The following is a 23765-nucleotide window of genomic DNA, read 5'->3' as shown; positions in this document are numbered from 1 at the left end:
GCAAGGTAGCAGGGTTGGGTCTGGAACCTACTTTACTTGAACCCTTCCTTTTTAGCTCATCATCTCTCTCAAGCTGCAGAATTTTCTTTTTTTTTTTTTTTTTAATTTAAGTTCTTTCTACTCATTCTGCATCTTTTCTACTGCAAAAGGTATTAGCAGAAAAGCAGCTTACCTCTTCTCTTTTCTTTCCCCACCCCACCATCTTTTTTAATGCTCGATTCCATCTTTCTTCCACAGGGTGATTCTGGGTACCACATGTAGTCATTTTTCCTGGTACTAACAGCAGAAAGGCAAATACAATGCCAGTGAATCAGAATAGCATTACTGGCAACTCACTGAATGAGATGCACGGCAGCAAAGAACCTGCCACCCCTGCTTCAGCGGACACTTTCTCCCTCAATAGTACCTCTGCTCTCAGTTCTCTACAACAGTTTGTAAATTCTCCTCTCTTGCTACCAGTCTTTCTCAATAATGCTTAAGTTAACCTACTTTATCTTCAGATTTTCTCCTGTGAGCTTAAAGTTTCATTCTATTTTAGCAAAGGGGGATTGCAGACAAAAAAAGATGGATTTGTTCAATGTTATATAAGAATTCTATGGGTTAGCGAAGAAATGAACAGAAGCCTACTGAACGACAGGCTATACTACCACATCCTTGCTATCTTCATTGGCTACCTTGGACTCGTGTATGGATTTTCATATTTCAGGTTCAGTTCTGATTCTGACTATGAACCTGGAATAAATCCAGTTGAGAGCTGCAGTCAACAACTCACATTTCTGCAGTCAGCAAGGATGAAAGCTGCAGTGACCAGGGTTTAGCTTTGTTTTTGTTTCCTCATTCTGTTTTGTGAAGTTTACTTCCAACACAGAGCCCGCCTTTTGGAGTTTTCTAGTCCTTCAGTCATAAATATGCCCCTCTCAAGTCAACTTAGTTCTTCCAACTAAGCTGTTCAGATCAACAGCTCCCTGGCATCTGCAAAGCACATAGCTGCTAGACTGTACTAAGCTTAAGATGGTAACAATACCTAGTTTCATGTTCACACTTTACATCTGGCTGTAGTGCAACGCGATGACACAGAAAGCTGGTCTGCAGCATAATGGTATTAGCTCCAGAATGCAGAGCACCCTTGAAAAGAGGGAAGGGCCCTGACAATGCACTGTTACCCATAGCTGTGCTAAGCACTTGTGGACAAATGACTCAGGGCTCTACCAGAAAAGTTATATGATCAGAAATGGTGTTTCACAGCAAGGGCACCACCTAATCAAATTTGCTAACACAAAACAATAGTCTTTTCAGCTCATTGACAAGCCAGTCATCATATCGATGCATCAAGCCAATTCTTCATTCACTCAGAGTATATCTGAATTAACAGAACACCAGTAAACATATATAAATTAATTAATCAGGCACAGAAAGACAGGAGATCTTCAAGAAGGCTGCTAAGGGTCCATTCATAGAGTCATTGTTTGATCGTTCATTTCTGACTGCTCTGTCACAAAAGCAGCATTTTCCCTTTTATTCCCAAGACTTGTGACACAGCCTATAACCTATCAGCTGAGACTGACAAAATACTACCATCTTCCAGATCTTGGTCTTCCCATCACAGAGGTTTTCAGCCCATCATCAGTTCCACACAGCCTAAAAGTCTTTCAGTTTAGGACTCAAATTCATGAGTGAGGCTGTCTTCCCTCAGAAAACCCTGCAGTGCTTCCTGTTACTTTGCCCTCACTGCAAAAACAGCTCAGCTAATGATGCACAGGTACTGTAAAATAAGTATCAGTGCTGGTTCATCCTAACATGTCAAGCTGTAGCTCCAGATGGCTATGCAGGGACTGCCTTTCATCCAATACACTGTCTCTGACAATAGCCAGCAATAGGCAGTTTTCACTGGCACTCAGCTTGTGGGCATAGTGGGCCACATGCACAGAAGTGAACAAATTTAGGATGATCTGCTCTGTTCTTCTCCATTTCCTTTATCTCAAATCTCTTCAGTTTTTAATCTCTTGATCATTGCCACAAACCCTGCTTTCATCTACAGATGCTTATAATCACTGATCCCCAGTTTTCTGGGGATTTCCCTCACTTTTTTCAGCGGGTTGCCTACCTCTTCTCTCCTAGAAAACAAAGAGAATCAACATTGGTTGAGTCAAGTGGATTTTAGTGAATCAAGATTAAAAGATACAAAATCCCATCAAAGTCCAAGTATGAGATACTACAACCATCAAGGAGAGCTCTAACACACATACTGGCTAGCACACTGTGGTCCACTGCTGCAGGTCACCATCCTCTAAGCTGAAGCTTTTCAGCTGCTCCACTCACAGTACAGTTTTTTAGTATGAAGTGAAATATGACGATTTAAGTCAATCTACCAAGATGCAGAATAAGTGCTACCGGTTTTGCTGTCTCACCTACAGAATTAACTTGAAGCCTCCAAAGGGACTAAGGGAGTGTAGAACGGGAAGAGAAACAAGCATCCAATTTTGCAGTTTCATGAAATAAATCCTAAGCATCTAATACTAATGCCAGTATTTAGGGTTTCGCTTAAATCTTGAAGCATGAAGATTTTTTACAGTATTTTTTGAGATTTACTCATTCATATAACCTTGGCTATTTTTAAGAAGTCTACATATTCTGTCTTTTATGGAATCTAAACAAGTATTTGGCAGGTGGCAGTAAGTTTCATTGTCACATTAAATGTTCAATTAAAAATATTAACCAGTTATTCTCAAGACATAGATATTTTTCAATAATTTTTTAATGATGAAACTACAGCAAGAATAAAAGTATTTGATACACTTCAAGTGTATTCAGAAATGTGAAGGAAAGCAAAGTCTTACAGCTCTTCTGTCTAGATGTTGTCATGAAAGCCCAGGACAGAGGGCATGGCTGAAACTACGTTGCTCCAGATGAAAATCCATGAGACCCACAGAAACTAATATGAGCCTTCCCTGCATGTTTCTTTTTTTTCCAGGAAGGTGGTAGCTATTAGCTGTTGATCCCTACAAAGATCCATGTAGTTCAAAGATGAGAAATTTATATTTCCTCTCTTTGGTCCCAGTCATACCCTGGATTTTATGTATTTTATGTCAATTATTAAGCATGACTGCAATTATGATACTTCTAGGTGTTCAAGCAACATCCCATTATTACTTTTTAATATTATTTTGTGATAGAATACTTGAAATCACTGATAGCTTTGTTCTACTTATGTAATTTCTTTTATTAAATTGTTTTCCTATATAATATAGAAGGTTCATTAAGAAGGCAGTAAGCTGAGGGATATTACTGAAAGTATGTACTTAAAGGAAAAGTACATAGCCAATAGAAACATATTAATTGGCGTACATCACACAACAATGATTCTTTCACCAATACATTAAAGTTTTATGAACCATTTTCTTTTTGCTTATGTGGAAGGGCATTAACATTCAGTCAGTTGAACTAGGGTACACCGATACCATATACCTTGCGTGTAACTGCCTGGTTCTGAAGATATCAGCAGAGCAGGAGCTGTTTATTGCTTTGCATGCTCCAGACAACCAAACATTGCTTAAGTAACTTTAAAACAAGGTAAGATAATAAGATTTATTATGAGGTTGAAAGCATCAGGAGAGAGAGGGACCATACATATTAGATATTGTCTCCTTTACAAAGGAAAGATGGATTGATAAAAGCTATTAAAAACTTGAATTAATGCATATTTTATAGACTCTACAGCATTAAGGAGAAGATTAAACTTAAAGGTGGCCATTTCAGGCTTTATGCAGCACTTTATAATTTTATTTTCATCTCTTGAAGTAACGTGGGTGTAATGCCAGCAGACCAATTATGTTACCAGAATGAAGTAACCATCTATAGCAGCTTTGCTTAAGATGCAAAACTGCGGAGCCACGTTCTCACTAGAATTCACTGCTTTGACACCATACACAGAAAATACCATCTTTTTATAGGAGACATATTTTTTCCCTTAAAAGTTTACTATTTTGGTAGATTTCAAGAGGCATTAAAAATTCTCTAACAAAATCATATCAAGAATGAGGGAATAACAGGATTAGTTACTATAATTTAATTGAGTGAATATGAAAGACTCAGAATATGATAAAAAACCTACTGGAACCAAAGAAAAGAGACCCACTGTCTGAAGAAAGTAGCTTTATGTAAAAATCACTCAAATTCACAGAGCTAAAAGCCTGTTCCCATATTTCTGCGTCTTGGGATCCCACATGCTCTGCATTTGAAAGTAGAATCTGTACTGGCGAGTCATTCGGAAACTAGAAACAGTGTGGGGCAGCCAAGGGGTATGGAAGGGCAGAAAGCCCAAGCCAGCCCCAGATGCCTCTTGTAGCTGCAAAATCAAGGACAGAGTGAAGGGAAGAAAACTGAAGAAGAAAATGGAGGAGGAATGTTATAAAGAAAATCCCATTTAAGTGATGCACAAAAAATAAAACAACTCTTACAAAAACTGTAATGTATTTGCATTCAATATCCTTGTTGGATCACACCAAAAAAAGTCAAGAGATCTGATGTATCAGTTTTCAATTTCCAAAGGGGAGCTACATAAAAATGGGTAAGTTTATTACAGAAGGAATCCTTCCTTTTATTATGGAAACTTAATTAAAAGGTGCACTGAAAAGGGTAAAGTGTTTTTAGGTGTACAAAGATTGTTTACAACGGTTACAGTATTATAGACTTGGAGAAAATGCACATTAGTTACTAAAAGGTTTTAGAAAGAAAACTGAGTTGGTATAATTAAAAAGCGAAGTAAATGACATTATTTGAAAGGTGATGTTTAGATTTTTTTTTTTTAACACAAATATAGGCAATAGAGATGTAAAAAATAACAGGAAGACTAAAAACACTGATGAACTTGCTAACAGCGTAAAACCTAAAACTAGCTTCTTTCAAACACGCCGGAAGCAGGGATGCTGCCTGAGATTCTGTAGAGCCAATACACGTTTACAGTAAGAAAGAAATCCTTAAAGAAATCCAGAGAATTAATTCTTTCTCCTACACTCGTTGAAAATGAATTTAGTTAAGTTATACCACAAAATTCCTTTATGATGGACATGTCAGACAGACTATCTCAAATCTAAGCGTCAGTAGAATAGAATAGAATTAGGAACACGTTGGTACAATGAATAAGCAACAAATCCCCAAGACCAAGTGATATTCAGTAAGATGTTCTAAAGGCAGTCAGGTATGAAATTACTGTAACGTTGTCATATGTAACCTTTTGCTTATAACTACCTTGGTGCCAGAAAAATAGAGGTGGCTAATGTGATACCAAGATTTCAAGACAGTTCTTAGAGGATTTGGAGTACTACAGACTAGTAAGCCAACTACAAGGTGTTTCAGAAGGATGTCATGACACTGAAGGGTAAAGCTATACAAGGGCACATAAAATTTAATGTACAAAAATCTAAAAGTGATACACACGGGAAAACAATCGTAACTTTAGACATACAGTTAGGACTTTGAATTTGCATTGCATTTTTCATACATGTTTTTGGTGAACATTTCGGAAAGCTCTCGTTTTATTTCTGATGCAAACCATGTTTTTTGAAACCTCTGTTTTTTGAGAAATGAAACCCTAGCTTTCCAGCAATCTCTGATCAGTGCTGTGTAAGAACCCAAATTTGGAACCAAAACTAAAAGAGATAAGCTGTCCCAAATGGAAATGTAAAAAATGAGAGTATTTCCATTTCTATCCTTATTTACTTTCCCATATATTTTAGCCAACTGAAAAAATTAATCACTGAATCTTTATGCATTTAACTAAGTTGTATCCCTTGTAATTCAGAATCCACTTGTATTTTATTTCCTTTATTAAGCAAAAGGCACATTTTCTTCATTTGCAGTCTTTAATCTCAGTCTTTTTATACTGTATCCTGAACAAGCCAAATATGCAAAATTCATTTCCCTACCTGGATGCAATTTAGGGGCCAGGACTGATTTAACTCTTCAGATTATTTTTCAGTGAGCTAATTTTTCCTTTTGTTAATGAAATAATAGGGCACAGCTCTAGCTGGTAAGTATGCCTTTACGTCAGCCCTCTTAGCCAGCAACTGCATGCAAACTTGCCTGATAAGTTTTAAGTTCTATGAATGATGGGTGGGAACCACTTAAGTTGGTGAGAACACTCAATACTCGGAAAAATTTCTTACTCTAAGCACTACATAGATAAGTAAAGAATATTTTGCATAAGGTGGGGGGAAGACTTAATTGCCTGAAACAGAGACTATCAGGTATTTTAAAGATGTTTTGTAAAAAATATTTGTAAAAACTATGTAGCAGAGAGATTGACAGCAGAGAGTAGAGATAGATTTTTATGAAGACAAGCTTGTACACTGTCTCCTGCATGAATTTTACTTGTTTACAGAGGAATTACACCATGATATACTTTAATACACACCAAAGAAGATTAAAAAAGGCAGCTTGGTCCAGTGAGTTGAGTACATTGGGGTACCCTCCTAACTCACCACTGGTGAGTAAACAACCACTACACTTTCCCATGTCTCTGCCATGTGCATCTGACTGCAGCTTAGTGTGAGTTTACACTGCAACCTAGTCCAGTGGGGAACCTAACCTCAGTGGGTGCACCCATACATCCATAAAACCCTTCTTGGCACTGTTATAAAAAGAATGGCATTGCCATACTAATGGCCATAGTAATAGTACCTGCATAACCATAATAAATAATGAGAAAATAAAGCAAATGGTAGCACAAGGAACTAAAAAAGACTGCCTTCACAGGAAAGGTGCTTTCACATGTACTCTTTTTTTTAAAACATAATATCTTCCCCTGCGTGACATGGAAGGAGTGTTTTTCAGGAAGTATTTGAAGACAGAAGGATCTCTTTATCTACAACCAAAATGCCTTCCTCTCTGAAGTAGAGTGTAGTAAGTGATTAACCAGCTCTAGGAACACAACACAGCTCTGTAGGGCAGGAACTGAAGAATATAATCAGCAAATAATGCAAATGCTAATCAAATAAATTAATTCATCTCCCATGATTAGTAAAGAATTCAGTTCCATCTGCAAAGTGCTGTCTGTAGCAAATTCAGCCCAAGAATATGCAGCTTGATCAGTAAAGTTTGTAAATAACTTTGCAGCTGAAGTATGTTGTTCAACTAGTGAAGATGTAGCTCAGTTGCCAAAGTACTTCAAAATATCCACAGCTGAGATATGGAGGAGCTCAGCTAGAGAAACAGGTGCGCGGAACTGTGACAAATTAAACTAAATCAGGAGTCTATTCATCTTCACTAACAGTACATACAAAGAAGAATCATAAACAATATCTCAATTATTAAACTGTGCAACTCAGTTAGCAAAATATACAACTATATGACTGGGAAAGTGTACTGTTAAATTAATGAATGCATCTCAGTCAAGACATGGAGGGAGTTTGGTCATTAACTTATCACCCTAGCGGCCACGGTATTTGGAAAGTTACTAGAGGGGACTGCAGCTGGATGACAACACACTTGCCGGGGAATAGTACTGAACTAGGAAAACATGCAACTGCAATGTATTTTCCCTTCCACAGTTTCCTGCGTTACTAACAGCAAGCAGGGTCCTCTGCAGGATTGAGGTGTGTTCTCCAGAGATGCATCATGAGACTGTGGCTTATGATCTTTTAGGATACCTCTTTTCTGTTTGGAGACAAGAGCTGGGATTGAAGTATCATTTGTTGAGGTATCTTCCAACTGCACTATCTTGTGACATGGTATATTGTCTTTGGATGTGAGCTACACTAACTGCGGTTACAGCAGGGATAGGTTCTGTTATTTTCCTGTCCTCAGTTAGAGGTGACTCTACAGTGGCAGGCTGCACTTTCATATTCAATAGTAGTGCTGCTCAAACTGGCCTACGTAGTTAACCCCTGTATTTTTCTGTCAGCAAAGGAATGAGTCAAACTGGAAATTACTGTGGCTGAAGAATAAGGCCCTTCCCCTTCCAACCTTCTTTCAACCAAACTAGAGTCCTGCTCTTGTTTACTGCTCAGCAACATGAACAGTTTTGGGAAGGGGCAGCAGAGGGGCAGGAGTGTGTGACAGGGTTTGCTGGCGCTTCTTCTGCAAGAGATGCATGAGGCAACTATGGCCTCACCAAATTTTGAGGCCTTGAGAAGTCAAAGGTTTCATTCTGGCTTCTGTATAGACCTGCTCACAACAGCTACAATCTCAGTGGTGTTCAAAGTCAACCAAGAAGCTGGAACTAGGGCTGTGCCTGCAGATTAATCAAATTGCAAGTATTTCCACAGTAACATTTGTTTGCAAAACTCCTGTAAGGACAAAGCCTGTATTGCTGTCTATTAAAATCTGAAGAGCTCAGAACAAGACACAATCTTAAAATAGATTCTATATCATTTTCACATTGACTTCCCACATGTCAGCTTTGAATTCTACCAAAAAATAAAAGGCAACAGGATTGTTGAAAACCTTTTCGAAGCTGCAAGTTTGCTCACTGCGTTACTATTTGAACTTTTATTTGATGTCACACTTTCAACAAGCTGTATTAAAAATGTTTTCAGTAATCCCTAAATATAGATCTTTAAATACACCTGAAAATAAGATGTGCTACCAGTCAACTAAAAGTTGTAATACATATGCACATTACATCATGTGTAAATACTACTTGCTTTGATGTAAGTAACACCCTACTTCTTACAAGCTGAACAATGATGTTAGAACTCAGTTAAAATTATTTTTCTATTGGTTCCTTTACACAATCCACTCAGAGTCTGGAATTAAAGTGAAATTTTACTCTCTAAGGTGCTTTTATTAAAAGTTCCATTCACATTTTGTTTCTTATTAATTTTCATACCAAATTGACTTTTTAGAAGTAAAAAATCAGCATGGCAAATATATCCTGAAGTATAGAAAGTAAGTGCTTCTTACACAAACTCTAGTAATAAAGATTTTTAACAAGTCAGTTGATTCAAAAACCTTCCTTTGTTGGCTCTTATTTGCTAAGAACACAAAGAACAGTAACTGGAAAACCTTCCTCTATCACAGAAGGCACTTAGGAGGCAGATCCCTTAGTATTAAGATGGTCACATACATTCATCCATCACCACACTTTAATACCTCAATGAGCCAAAACACAGATGGTAAGAAGGACGGTACAAAATTCACAATTTTACAGAAGGAATGGCTTGTTAAGAAAAAAGAAAGATCATCTCAATTTTAAAGGGAAGCACAGTCCACATCAGAAAAATCACATGCCTCTTTTCTTTAGTTTTTAATTTCTTAGGTTTATAGCTATGACTAGGGACTAACAACATGCTATATTGTAAGTACAGACTAAAAGTACACATTTTGTAAAGTTCTAATTCAAAACTAGTGGAATTTATTAATCTCATAACTTTGCAGGAGAACATGTATTTCATACTTGACCAAATACATGTATTTCATAGCCCATTGGAGAGTGACAGTTATAAGCAATTTAATATTTAGCTATCCCCCTTAATCCTGCACCGAATGACCAAATGACCACTGCCTTCATTGGGTCACAGAACAAAGCAGGAGAGAAAGATGCACACAGCTGTTTTTATAAAGTTGGGGCAAGTAGACCACTGACTGAACATCCAATATTCCTTCAGGAAGGAGTGGCCTTAAAATTTACTATATTCCTTGAGGAAGGAGTGGTCTTAAAATTTACTGGCCGCTGACTTGATAACCAGGCATAGGACTGCAGGAAATACTTTTTTTGTGAATAATTTATCTGCCACTTCCCAAGTCAAGAGTGCAGCCTTGGGATCTCCTTGTGAAGAAGTGCAGCAACATCATAACCCATATTCAAGGTGCATTGTGAAGTTATGCCTCATGCATTTTAATATCATACTTTCTAGCTGAGCATACATTTGTGTCTTGCCTCTGTTCTAAACAGAAGAAATGCTGAACCTAATCAATCTTCCCTGTGTGCACTCAGTCCCAATTGCCATGCAATTTCTATGGGCATAACTTTATTTTCTGTTCAATTCCTTTGCACTTTGTAAAGCATGGAAGCCATAGCAAAAGCTTCCTTCTTTATGTTCTTCCTTTTGAACTCTTAGTTGCCACGTTATTTCTCTGCCAAAACAAACATGCCTCAGAACTTTTCCAAAAAGAGGTGTGATTAATATATTTTTGGTTTTTTTAAAATGTTCTAACTCTAAAATAGCTGAAGGGACTTTCCCCTCCAGTTCAAAAAGACAAAATCAACTATACCAAATTAAATGAGCCTCAAACAATCCTTCACCCACCAAAAAAAAGCAGAATAACTCCAAATTAATCCCTTTTTTTTTTTAAGGAAGCAGATCAAATCAATTTTAGCTATTGTGAAAAATCTACTTGGTGAAAATTGTAACGTTATCATTAATCATGCTTATTTTAAGAGTTTGGTGGAACAAGACCCCTGGTACTCAAATAGTAAAAAAGCAGTAACAACAAAGATCTGTACATAAAGAGGTTACAATTTATCCAGAAAAGATACAAAGAAACAGCTGTGGATTGATAGGAAGAGTGTTTTGTAGCCTGGATTCTGCAGTGAACTACATGTTCACTAATCAAAACTATTCTGTTACCTGAACTATGGTACTTTCTACTACTAAAGGTATAATCAAAAGTTCAGTTTAATGAACTATTTTAACAAGCTTTGACAGAGGATGTTATACTGCAAAGGTTTTATATCAGCATAAGCAATATTATATAGAACAGCTATGCATTTACTAAGTAAACATATCAAACTGTTCATACAGTATTCACTATGTGATACAGAGCCTGCAAAAATAAAATGCAAGAAATCTAGGCATGGAAGGGAACCCATGTTATCATTTCTATTTACAACTGTGTAGAACAGTTTGACTTGAAACATCTGGGATTGTCTACCTAATTGATTCAAATGTGCATTCAACTTGTTTAGATCATTGAGTTGATTATGTAAATGAGCTTTCTATGGAAGATGATATTTTTTTTCCCCTTGGGTTCTAGTATGGTGTAATGATGATAAAAAAAATTGTCATCAGGAAAATATCAGCAGTGTCTAAGACAACCATTCACCTCTGATGGTGAAGCAGCAGCTATGTGAAAGCCTGTGTTCCTTGTTTCCCAAATGAGCTATTAGATAGTTTGATTTACATAGAACAAGAGGAATTTTGAAGGTTTATAAGCTTATCTATTGTAGTCATAAAAAACAAAAATGAAATGTTTTTGATACAGATAAAATTCTGTAGATCCTCAACTACAAATTAATTATTCTTTATATAGGTTTCTTATACCACCATGAAAGGTATAGGAATCTGCCATGTTTTTGGGTCAGGGTGCATCATGGAATCCTGATGGGGTATGAACTGGTTTGCACCTTCACTGATTGCAAGAGCAATTTATGGCCATAAATTGGGTTTAGAAATTGGAGAAACTGGAGCTTAGTAACCTTGTAAGTGCTACAAAGAAGCTTTATAAACATTTCAGATATCACTCAGAGATGTCACCTTTCCTAAAAAATAATTTCACTATTTACTAGTTTTCTAGAATTGAATCTTCTACTTTGGATATCACCAAGGGAAAATAAAGACCTACTTCCAAATGAATAGATTAGGAATTCTAGACAAAACTCTTTTACAGATATTACATTGCTAAGCATGTTTGGTGCTATTGGCCTTTGGACTGTGAACTTCCGGGTTTATAATCCTGTTAGACTAAAACCAAATAGATTCTAAACAGATTAACATGTGAAATCAGGAACATTCATTTAAAGGTTAAAAGCAGGAAGCAAAATTAATATTGAAATGGGATTATTTTGATAGTCTCCATCTTTTTGATCTACAATAATCATAAAATAAAAGCATGCCTTCTACGTAATTACATACTTGATATTTTTATTAGTCTTTACACTTGAATAACTGGAAGCCAAAATTTTTGCTGGAAAGCTGAGTAGTTCTCAATTTTTTGATTTCTAATTGTTTCAAGATGCTGGTTTCCAATTTTAAATTTCCCAACTTCAGGTGTTTGGTTTTTTTTTTTAATTACGTCAGTGCTCAAATAAAGTAACTTAAAACAATTGCTTATCATTTAAGGGATAGACATTGGTAACTAAATGACATTTTTTAAGACTAGGAACTGGCACCATGTCAATTATGAATTTTTGCATCTAAGGATTTTATAAACCAGAATATTAGACTTATTTAAATACTGTCTTATTGGTGTTCCTAGCAGATTGTACTTCTAGAAGTGTATGTTGCAGTTAGCATAGCAAGCTGTATATACAGCAGTGACAGTAGAAATGAAAGAATGAACACAATAGTCTAGAGCTGTCTTGCTGAGTTTATTGCCATTGACTACTTTGCTTTTTTGCATTTAGACCAGAAAAGAATTTAACACTCTGTTTTCAAATGATTCAACATTTTCATAACATTACTGTCACTGTTGAGTCCAAGTCTCCTGATTTTTTCTAGACATATCATCAGTGGGTAGGTAGTGTAAAATACTCTGGCTCAAGAATCAGGCCTATAGTTTCTTTTATTAGGACAAAAAGCAGTTTTGCTAAACAAAACACTTTAGCAATTTATGAGGTAGATAACTTATTAACCAAAATTGCTTTCCTTTTAAATCACAAGAGCTTTCCTCCTCTCTGAACTTGTGCCTCCTCCTTTTGGAGTGTTAAATGGCTTATCTTCCAAGCTGTCCTGGAAAAATCTCTGGTTTCAGGACAGTGAAACAATGTGTCTATTATTTACAGTATAATAAAACTTATCCTTGGCAACCAAATAGCTAAAATATTTGACTGAAGTTTATTTTTTTAATTCTTCAATATATGAAAAGAATCATTATAATACAGATAGAAAAATGTATTCACAAACATGAATGCATACAGAATCTGTGATTTCCAGTAAGAGGCACCTGTGGCCACATAAACACAGAGCCATTGAACATATTTATCTGCCAAATAGCCCTCATGGTTTGGTTACCTGTGGGTATTCAGTGTATATTTCTGTGACCAATTCATTTTTCATGTTCACCATTCATGTAAGTCTTTAAACTTTGCGCATGCTTGGAGTCCTTTTTTTAATGGTATCTCCGATAGACAGAATCCAGTCTTTTGAGGAGTCTCTAAAGTAATTTCCATTTGAAGCCATTACTATTCAATGGCGATAGTAACTTAGAAGGCCAGAGATCACTCACTGCAAGCTCCACTGCTGCTGAACTCATGCCAGTCATGAGTACTACAGATGTTTATTCTATCAGCAGATGGAAACTTCATGGGTCATTTTTCCTCCTTCCCAAGGGTAAATGTCAGTTTGTTTGAGACTTGAAAACTTGCTTCTTGTCACCAGGTCAAAACTCTGACCTAATCAGTAACAGCAACATTTTAGGTTAGACATTAGGGAATCTTTTGATACATTAGCTGCTGACTCAAGCAGCTCAGGTTCCCCTTTGAGATTCAGGTTCCATCTTGCATGTTTGATATCAAGGCTGTGCAACGTACAGTTATTTTTAGCAGATGTCATGTCATTTTTACCTTTGAGAACAGTTTTAATGGACTACGGATGAGCCATCAGAAAAAAAATAAATTGACTTTAACATGAATTCTATGCTACATAAGGTACACCATGAACAACTAACGTATTTTAAAATTTAGAATAAGGTACCCATTAAATATGCTCAATAGAAGCATAAGAGCATTCCTCCTTTACTTCATCAGTACAGCATTAAAATCAGACAGGCACATTTCGGAGACAAATTATTTTTTTCCTAATCTACAAAAATCAGGAACCTGATAGAAATCACAGCTCAGGGTTCAGAGGTCAAATGACTGGCCAGTTGACTGTAACTAAGCAAATGAGGCTACAGCTCAAAAAATCTTCCCTTATTGATTATGCTGCCAGAATTTATTGGACATTGTGGGCACAGTGCTACTTGTCACATACAATGAGATGTCTCTGAGCATGTCATGTACTGCATAAAAAGAAGGAAATGGATAAACAGAGGTTTAAGGTCCACTTCCTCTGCTTTTCAGACTGCTCTGAAATTGAAAATACTAAAATTACCACACCATTAACATGCCTCCAGTCTACTTGGAGCAGCCAGTTGCTTGAAATGAAAAGACATGTTCTTCTACACGCTCATACAGCCCATAGTTTCTCTCCAAAGATGCTGAGGTTTCAAAAAAATAAATGAATAAAAACTATATTTTTTTTCTAAAGCCACTTACAACAATACCTCTCATAATTGATAGCTTTATTTTATGCACGTGTCCTTCTGATCTGATAGGGCAATGAAGTTAAATTTAATGTCTTACTTCATTTGACTCTATAAAATGAAAACTATTAGAACTATGTAAAAAACAAAGCCAGCCCTGCACTCTGCCAGCTTGCAAGTTCCAGTTTTGATTGTTGCTGCCATAACTCCATTTTACTAGGGCACAATAACATTAAAGTTGGTAAGAGTTATAATCCTGTAAGTACTGGCCTGTGCAAACAAGATCCTTTGGAATGGAATCAAAGTTGATTCCACATTTTCACCATCTAACAGAAAAGCTGTATTTACAGTTACGTTACTGTGCTGCATATTTGCTGTCTGATCCCAGGGCCTGAATAACAGCAAGGTTTTAATCAAGACAGTCACCTGGATTTGGTAGGCACGTTAGCTTTTGAAAGCTACGCACCACTGCCTATTTCTAGAAGCATTTTATTATCATCCCTGCCACTTGCCTGCTGTTGGATCTTGGAAAAGTTACTCCCCCTATCTATACTTCCTTTTCCCCACTTCTGAAAATGGAATATTATTGCTAATCAGTACAGCGCTTTGGGATCCTGCAGTTCATTGGCCAGGGGTGAAACAGTATTGTTATTATTACTATAAAGCCATATACATATTACTGCATGCCTGGTGCTTTACTGAGTTGTCCAAATAATCTATGTCTTGTGATTACAAGCACTGTAATTTTCTGAAAAAGAACTGAGAAATAAACTTGAGCCCAGTCTTAAACCCTTAACATCCTACTAATTAAAAAAGCAGTACTTGTATTAAGAACTGTTCCTTAGGAGGAAAGGTTTATAGGACTAGGCTTGTATTGTAAGGAATAAAAAGCTGAAAATGTGTTTTTAATTCTTCATGCAGGTCATGACTACTTACAATAGATACATACATATATATGTATCTAGATTAAAAAAATAACATTTCTGAGAACCAATTGTACAGTTGCCTATAGGCTGTTTCAACTCTGCATGTTCAATCCCAGGTATACATTCATCTCACCTAGAAATTGCACCAAATGTACACAGCTGGGTTGCTAACAATCTGAATGTTACTGTATTTCAAAGTATTCCTTAAGAAATATTTTAGGACAGTTATTGTATGTGCTTTTACTTTAACTCTCATTTCTCAATATCATTTCACTTTCAAATATGTGAAGTGTAATCCTTTGCCTTTAGAGAACCTGACTCATTACAATTTCAATGAAAAAGTTTCTTAGTTTCTGAGAATTTTCCTCATATTATTTGTTTTCAAAACTCTGGGTTACAGGCCCATATTCTTATCTTTTGTGTCTGTCATGGTTTAACCCCAGCCAGCATCTAAGCACCATGCAGCCGCTCAACCCCTCCCCGCTCCCAGTGGGATGGGGAGGAGGATCCGGGGGAAAAAAGTAAAACTCGTGGGTTGAGATAAGAACAGTTTAATAACTAAAGTAAAATAAAATATAATACTAACTAATAATAATAAAAATATAATAATAATAATAGTAATGAAAAGGAATATAACAAAAAAAGAGAAATAAAACCCAAGAAAAGACAAGTGATGCACAATGCAATTGCTCACCACCCACTGACCGATGCCTGAGCAGCGATCCGCCCCTCCCTGCCAACTCCCCCCAGTTTATACACTAGCGTGACGTTCTACGGTATGGAATATCCCTTTGGCTAGTTCAGGTCAGCTGCCCCGGCTGTGCTCCCTCCCAGCTTCTTGCACACCTGCTTGCTGGCAGAGCATGGGAAACTGAAAAGTCCTTGGCTTAAGATAAGTGCTACTTAGCAACAACTAAAACATCAGAGTGTTATCAACAGTATTCCCACACTAAATCCAAAACACAGCACTAAGAAGAAAATTAACTCTTAACATTGTCCCTGAAGAAATTTGATTCCATTTTACTTCAGACTCCATAAAACTTGCAACTGCTGATGTTCCAGTCTGAAGACAAAGGTACCAACAATCCTCAGAAGAAGACACGTTTCAGAGGGCACTCAAGATTACAGATCTATCAGAACTGAAATCAAAGGCATGCTAAGTGATACAATCTGGAATCTTACTCAGATCCTACAGAACACAATGGAACAGATCAACAAAGGGAGACGACTGGATTTTTTTTTTTTTTCATTTGTTGAATCTCAGTGCATAAATGGAGTTCTAGTTCTTATACTTAGCTCCTCAAACTATGGAAAAGCTAATTAGGGAATTTCCAGAAGTATTATTCTTTAGTTTTAACATTTAGAGAATCCCTTGTGTTAATATACTCCCTACATTACCCATTTTGCAATTAAGAGAAGAGTGTATTTATTAGTTTCTAAAATTCTACCAAATAAGCTTCTTTACAGTTTTGTCTCAGGAAACCTTATCCAAAGTCTATAGAGATCACATAAAATAATCAGAAAGGTCTTCGAGGGCTTTGCTGGCCCATGGAGTAAAATACCAAAATAAACACTGGAGCAGAGAAAAATATGGACTATTGTGTAAGTTACTTTAAAAATTATATTAAAAAGCAAAAAGACAGACAAAACCAGCTTAAAAGATGAAGAAATTGCCCTGGACTTTTTGAGTAGATGCAAGACATTGTAAGCAATCTGTTCATTAGAAGAAAAGACGCCACCAGTCACAATATCCAGGATCTAGATGCTGAGATCTCCTTCTTCAGGACTAATCATTTCTAATTACTTGGAAATCACATGAAAGGAAAATTAAATATTAGGTGGTCACCCTAACTTCTGAATGACTTAACCCTCCTCCTTATAATGAACAAGCAGCTCAGAAAAACAGCAATAGAGAAATCACAAAGATCAGATGATGATTCTTCATTCCAGCACTATACTGGATATTACATATAACAAAGGTTCATTAGTAAGGAGCAGTCTCCAGCCTGGAGAGAAAATGAGCATGTGAAATTGTGAATATTATAAAGATTCTCTCTGGGGTCTAGCAGATGTTGATATCCACTGTCATAAATGTACTTGAAATAATGAGAGTATTAAGACAGCATATACACAAGCAGTAAAGTACAGTAGTGAAAAACATAGGGAATTGATTGACCTTTAAGCACAAGAAAATAGAATTTAAAAGGAAGAGAGTAAAACTACTTTCAATCAGTGCTTTCCTACTGGAATCAAATCACATATGAATGAGAGCTGATGGTAATCATTATAAATCAGAGCTAGAAATTTTAGAAAAGCAGTAAAGAAAGCAAAAAGACATGGAAAGAAGTCTATGGCTAGCAGAATCAGTAAGTATAAGACATGGTTTTTACACATATCAGGAACAAAACAGTTCTAGCAATAACTCTGATCTACAACTAAAAGCACATAATAGAAATAATAAAAATGAAGAAATGTACATATCTGTCACAGGACAAAAATGAAATATTTTCCATTCAATAAAAGTGATAGAGCATATTTAAAAACTGTACTAAAATTTGTCATTTTAACAGCAGATTAATTTCTAATTTAAAGGAAAAAAAAAGTCCAAACTACAAATAATTTAAAATTGGTTTGTAAAGGACAGCCCTGAAGTAATAAGACTGGCTGGAACAGCTCTTTGAATAATGGAGAATTGTCCTAGATGGTGATGATGTATCTCTGCCACTAGAAATCAGAACACCAAAATGTGAGGTCTTCCTCCAAATACATGCTGTAGTTGCTAAGAGAATTCAGTTATTGAAGTCCTGTTTGTATTATACAGAAACTGAGAATAGATGATTAATTTGTCTCTTCTTTCTTTATAAAATGAATTAGTCTGAGAGGAACATTTCTAACATTTTGTAGCGGAACCAAAAGCCCAAGCTATGAATCAAACTTCCATGTGAAAGAAATCATAGGCTATCATGTTCAAGCACCTGATAATAGGCAGGCAACACATGTGCCAACAATCACTTTTAAGCAATCTGAGATCAAATTCTTGGTAGGCCAGAACTTTATTTTTAGGACTACCTTGATTACAAAGAATTCTGAATGTCAAAAATGTAATAGCTGTTCATGGTGAAAAACCAAACGCACCTTTTCTCCTTCTCTGAAATTTGCTTTTAGAAGTCATGAGGAGTCATGAGTCTACCTTAGAAACTGACCCACCCTGATATGATTAAAATGACTTGCAGGAAATAGCACAGTGATACATCAGCAAAACAAAACTGATAATGAATGAGAACACCCCTAGGAGAACATTGCTAGCACAAAGAGGAGAGGCAGGTGATTTACAGTATTTCAGTGGCTCATTTACTTTGATTGGAATGTCAATTCATCAGTGTGGCAAAAGCAAATTTGCTTCTCAAAGGAGTTGAGAGAAAACATTCCTTCTTTTTAAATTAAAGATGTGTAGAAATTCAAGGCAATACAAACACTGTGAAATAAACATACTCTCCAGTACTAGAACAAAGAAGATACTGCTGCTCTTTGTCATGTTATTACCCTCCACCCCACAACTGATATGTCAAAATGTTAAACAGGAAACCAGTGCATAGATACCAGAAGCTGTCAAATTAGATAGCAGCTGTTTGTTCACCCATGGTCTATGAATGAAAAAACCTGTATGTTCATGGTTAAGCAGACACTAAAAACAAAAGGGCCCCAGTGAGGATATGAAATCTCAGCACTCCTCTACAAATAGCTCCCAGACTGCAGAGGTGAAAAGGAAAGTTTAGGTGATCGGTAAAACTTGTAAATTATTTATTTTGAATTGAACTGACATTCCCACCATGCAGTAGGCAAAATTCACTCCAGTTTTATCAGAGCAATTCCTACTGGATTAATGAGGCAAATGTTCATTTCTTGCCTCCAAGTTGAATTTGGCTTGCTTTCTCCTCTTTCTCACCAAGCTAGAATCAGCTATGATCTATACATAATGATACACAAGTGTTCTATTGTTACATGCATGTTCAATTTGATTTTTTTTATTATACTCATCACATCAAACATTCTTCCTTTTTTGCAAAGAAGCTATGAGTGTTTGCAGCATACAAGAAATGTACAAACAGCCATTTGTAACTGCACAGCAAATGTCTCAAACTAAAAGTCTGAACTATTTGTGAATGAGGTTTGCTTTTCCTGGTTTTTTTTTTTGGCTGTTTACTTTCCTGTCATCTCTTACCTTTTCCACTTATTTATTAGAACCAGTATTTACAAGTATGAAGGAAACAGGTACCTGGCTACATTGATGAGAAGTCATTACATTGACAGGAAGTCTTTACACACATAAGAAATTAATCCGATGAAAAATATTAAGGCTTTTCTTTAACATTTGCTCTTTCTTACATTAATTATTGGTGCAAGATCTGCAGCCTGAATAGGACTACTGATTGATAGTTTTAAAAAGTAGATGACCATATTTCATGTATCGACTGAAATTAATTCATTAAGTTTACTGCTTTCACAGTCCTGTAAAAGATTTTAATTTCCAAATTATTAAGAAAAAGTCACTCTACACGAAAACAAAAAGATTTATGGGACATGCGAAATCATTAAGCTTTTCCTTTTCTATAATACTTACTGAATTTATTACTATTCTTAGTGTACAGCCCTGGTAAACTAACTGAACAACTGCCAGCAGGAGTCCGAAGTCAGATAGAGATGAAAGCTTAAAATGTAAGTGTGTGTGTAAGAATACAGAACTATAAAAAAGCTTCTAGCACTAAAAAAAGCTTCTAGCACTAAAAGATGAAACCGATCACTTTAGGTAGAAATCATGTGGCTACTTTTTTTTTTTTCCTCCTTATTTCTCAGATGACACATTTGCAGGATCAGAGTTTTATTGAACTCTTACTAGTAGGCATATGGACACTCTGCTTCCTAAGGTTACCTCTGCTTAGCAAAGTGCTGCAAGTTTTCACAGCTGCTAAAATATTCTTCCTTTTAGATAGCTGGATAGATGTTCCCCTTCTATAAACACTACTTGGAGACTCCACCTGCAAATCAGCTCATTATCAACGATCTGTAACAGGTCAGAAGAGACCCAGTAACTCTGTATGGGCTCAAGAAACATATATTTCAAACTTTCAGAAGCTTTACTGACTCCCGTTCCAGAAATCTGTTTTTCTTGGAGGCTTATAGTATGTAATATTGGGGAACACATGGAGATGGGCTTGGGATGGCAAAAAACGAGGGTGAATGAGACACTTTTGTCTTAGAAAGTGTGAAGTAGTAGTCTGTCAGCTCCTGATAGAAGTTCAGATGAGAAAGAGAGGTGTTAAAGTTACTGACAGTAATGTTACTATTCAGATCCTGGGAGAGGCTGAGCATCTGCTGGTCATCCCCAGGGACCAAAGAGACCATTTCTCTGTTTACAATTAAAGGTGTAACAAAATTCATATGTTCTCCCAAATGATCGTGATTTCTTTCTTACTTAAATAGTATTTGTAAAATTCACTGAAAACCTTAGAAGATGCTGTAACAGCAAAAAGTATTACAGCATCAACTCACATTCTTGCTTGGAAAAAAGGTTCCACAGCATTCACATTCCAGCTATTTATGCATCTCAGCACCTTCTCTGTGCTGTTATTTACACTTTATCTGCCAAAGTAGGCAGATTTCTTCACCTATAAGAGAAGGTGTTTTGGAATTGTTTTTTGATTTTGGCAACAGATTGTAGGAGTTCTGAGAATAATCCAGATCTCACTATTTTGGTATTTATAATTTCTTTTGTGTCTAGAAGGAAAGAAAAATTTTCTTGGTTATCTTTTGCTTTAGTTAAAAGCTAAAAGCATTGCTACGTTACAGTGACTCTCCAAAAAACAAAAAAACAAAAAACCAAAAAACTCAGTTGTAAGTCAGAGCTTAACTACTACTTTATTTTACTTATTTTATCCATCTTTGCAGATGATTGCCTGAATCTAAACTAAGTAATAAGTGATAGTACCACAACATGTCACTAGGATACAATCAAGTCACCTCAACCTCAAAATAAACTGCTTGTCATGAGAAAGGGACATGGCATAAGCTAAAGGGTGATGTACGCAATACTATTTTAAGATGTGGTGTTTTGCACAGGGCAGCATAAGAAATTCCATAAAAGAGGTTACAGGCACAACCCTACAATAGGAATCACAGCACAGTACTGAGGTGGTATATGAATCTTAGCAGATCAGGTGCAGTTTGTAATCCATGCAGCATCTGGCTATATTCGACTCCAACATTAGAGAGAAAACAAGTAAACATTATCTTTGGGGGAGAAATGTGACAACAGTGTCTACATGTAAATATCTCCTTAGATGCAGAGAGCATTTAATTGTGAGCTTGTCATTTTGAACTCTTTACATGTTACAACAGGTTATTCCTTCCCAGTATGCATTTTTTCTTAAGTTCTCATCAAGGCAAGGGAAAATTTATCTTTTGCTGCATATCAGTGAGATATGAATTCTATTCAGCATCACACATTTTTAAGCAACTGTGATGCTATAATAAGGCACTAGCACAGCAGCATGCTCTGCATACCAATGGCTACATTTCTTATGCAGGCTTACTTCTGCCCAGTGGAATTGAGACTTCAAAAAAAAAAAAAAAAAAGCAATGCAAATTATTGCATTTGCTGTTGGGTCATATAACAGAACTTCACAGAAATTAATATGGAAAACAAAGCTCTTTTCCTCAGCCTTTACAAAACTATCAGCATGCTACCTAAATTTTATTTCAGGCACTGCAGACACACAGGTCACTGCAGCTTGCCAGAAGAGGAAACAGGATGGAGGTCAGAGGATCTTTTCTCTGATAGATTCCTTAGCTGAATGTGCCCTTCTCATCTTGTATTTAAATAGAGGAGAATATTCTTAGGTCAAGAAAGGAATAAACCCTTGTTTTCACTCAGTTCAATGCTGGACAGAGTTGGAATAGCTGACTTGTTGCTTTGGTTCACTCGTCCTAATAACCTGTCTGTACAACAGCACAACTTTCCACTCACTTTAGACAGATTTAAAAACTAACAAGGCAAACGTGATGATGTCTGTATGAACAACTTAAATTGTCAAGATAGAATTCAAGCTCAGTTCCCCAAGGTCACGTCCCATAAAACCAGTTAAGCTCAGTTGTGAACTAATGCCATCGAGTCAATGCAACTAGTCAGGCACCTGAGACAAAGCCCACGCTTCTGTGCTCTGCTGGATGCCTCACACATGCCAGCATAGGGCCTAGCATGGATGCCTCCTCTTCGTAGACATCTGACTAATGGAAAACAAATCTAGCCTTTCTTTTCCCCTTTAAAGACAAATGCTTCCTGTCAAAGGAACAAGGAAGTTACTGGGACTGGAGGGTTCTTATTTGCAGAAAAGGGGTGGGGTGGAGGCTGTCATCTCTCCTAGCTTCAAATCCCTTCTTCAGATTCAAGGTCTGGATGCTGGACAATGCAGAGGACAGCATAACCTTTACGCTTCAAAAGAGAACTTGGTGTCACACCTGCAAAATGCAATATTAATAGGCAAGATGCTTCTTGCAATGGCATTCCTTTATGACCAATGACTGGTACTCCTAAATGTGTCTATGAGAAAAAATAGTAAGGAGCCTTGAGACTGTCATAAGATATATTTTCCCAGTAAGGTAACCATTTATATCTGAAAAAGCCTTTGCATTAAATGTGGCAAAATGATCTTTTAAGTTCAACCAAACCCACATTTTTTCAACGGCAGTCTCGTTTATGACAATAGCAGCCCAGTGCTACATTTGCAGGGTTGGAGGTTAAATGTAACCCACTCAGTTCAGCTCAGATACAAGAATGTTGTTTACAAGCAGAACCAACAAAGCCATCCTAATAAGACTCTAGGGTGTAAATTAGAGATAAGAAGAAAAATCTCCCAATTAAAATTTTCCTAAAGGTTGAGGGCTTAAAGCCATTACACATTGTGGTCAGATCTGGATGCAAAAACAAAACAAAACCCCCAAACCCTCTTAGTTGTGATGAGGCTAAGACAGAACAACAGAGGGAGTACATTCAGAGCCAGACAGACTATAGGCAATCTGTTCTAATAATAGGTATGTGTCTAGACTTAAGGCCACGTTCTGAGAAACTACTATTGTTGAAATTAGTGAGAACTCTGCTTAGGAAAAAGGAAAAAAGTGAGCAAGGTACTTCAGCATTTGGTCATAATATATTAAACACTGCACACCAGTAAAAATGCACAAAAAGACATCAAATGAATCCCCTTTCAAGGAAAAATTAACTATTTCTCATTGACTTTTTTAGTATGTGCCAAGTGAGGCAGATTTGGGTCTTCCTTGTCCACGTACTAATTTTTGTTTGAAAACATGTAAGATTTATGCAATGAGTAAAGAAAAAAACTCAGCCTAGAGATGACAGTTTTAATCTTGGAAAATTCTGATAGTCATCTACAGAGTCTGGGCTGGATTTAAGAGTTCTGGATTTCTTGCCTGACTGATTAACAGGAGTACAAGTACAGGACCTGCTCCTGTGAGGACTAGATGCCCACCAAAATTACGTTTAGCTGTGGCCATACTAGACCTACTTCTCATATAGGGTAACTGTTTGTCTAGTAGCACATAATGAAAAATGTGGAATGAGTTTCTGTATTTTATATATTTCCT

This window comes from Gymnogyps californianus, chromosome 7 (genome assembly GCF_018139145.2).
Source record: "Gymnogyps californianus isolate 813 chromosome 7, ASM1813914v2, whole genome shotgun sequence".
In the NCBI taxonomy this organism is placed as follows: Eukaryota; Metazoa; Chordata; class Aves; order Accipitriformes; family Cathartidae; genus Gymnogyps; species Gymnogyps californianus.
The sequence above is the reverse complement of the archived record's forward strand: the minus strand, read 5'-3'. Positions refer to the sequence as shown.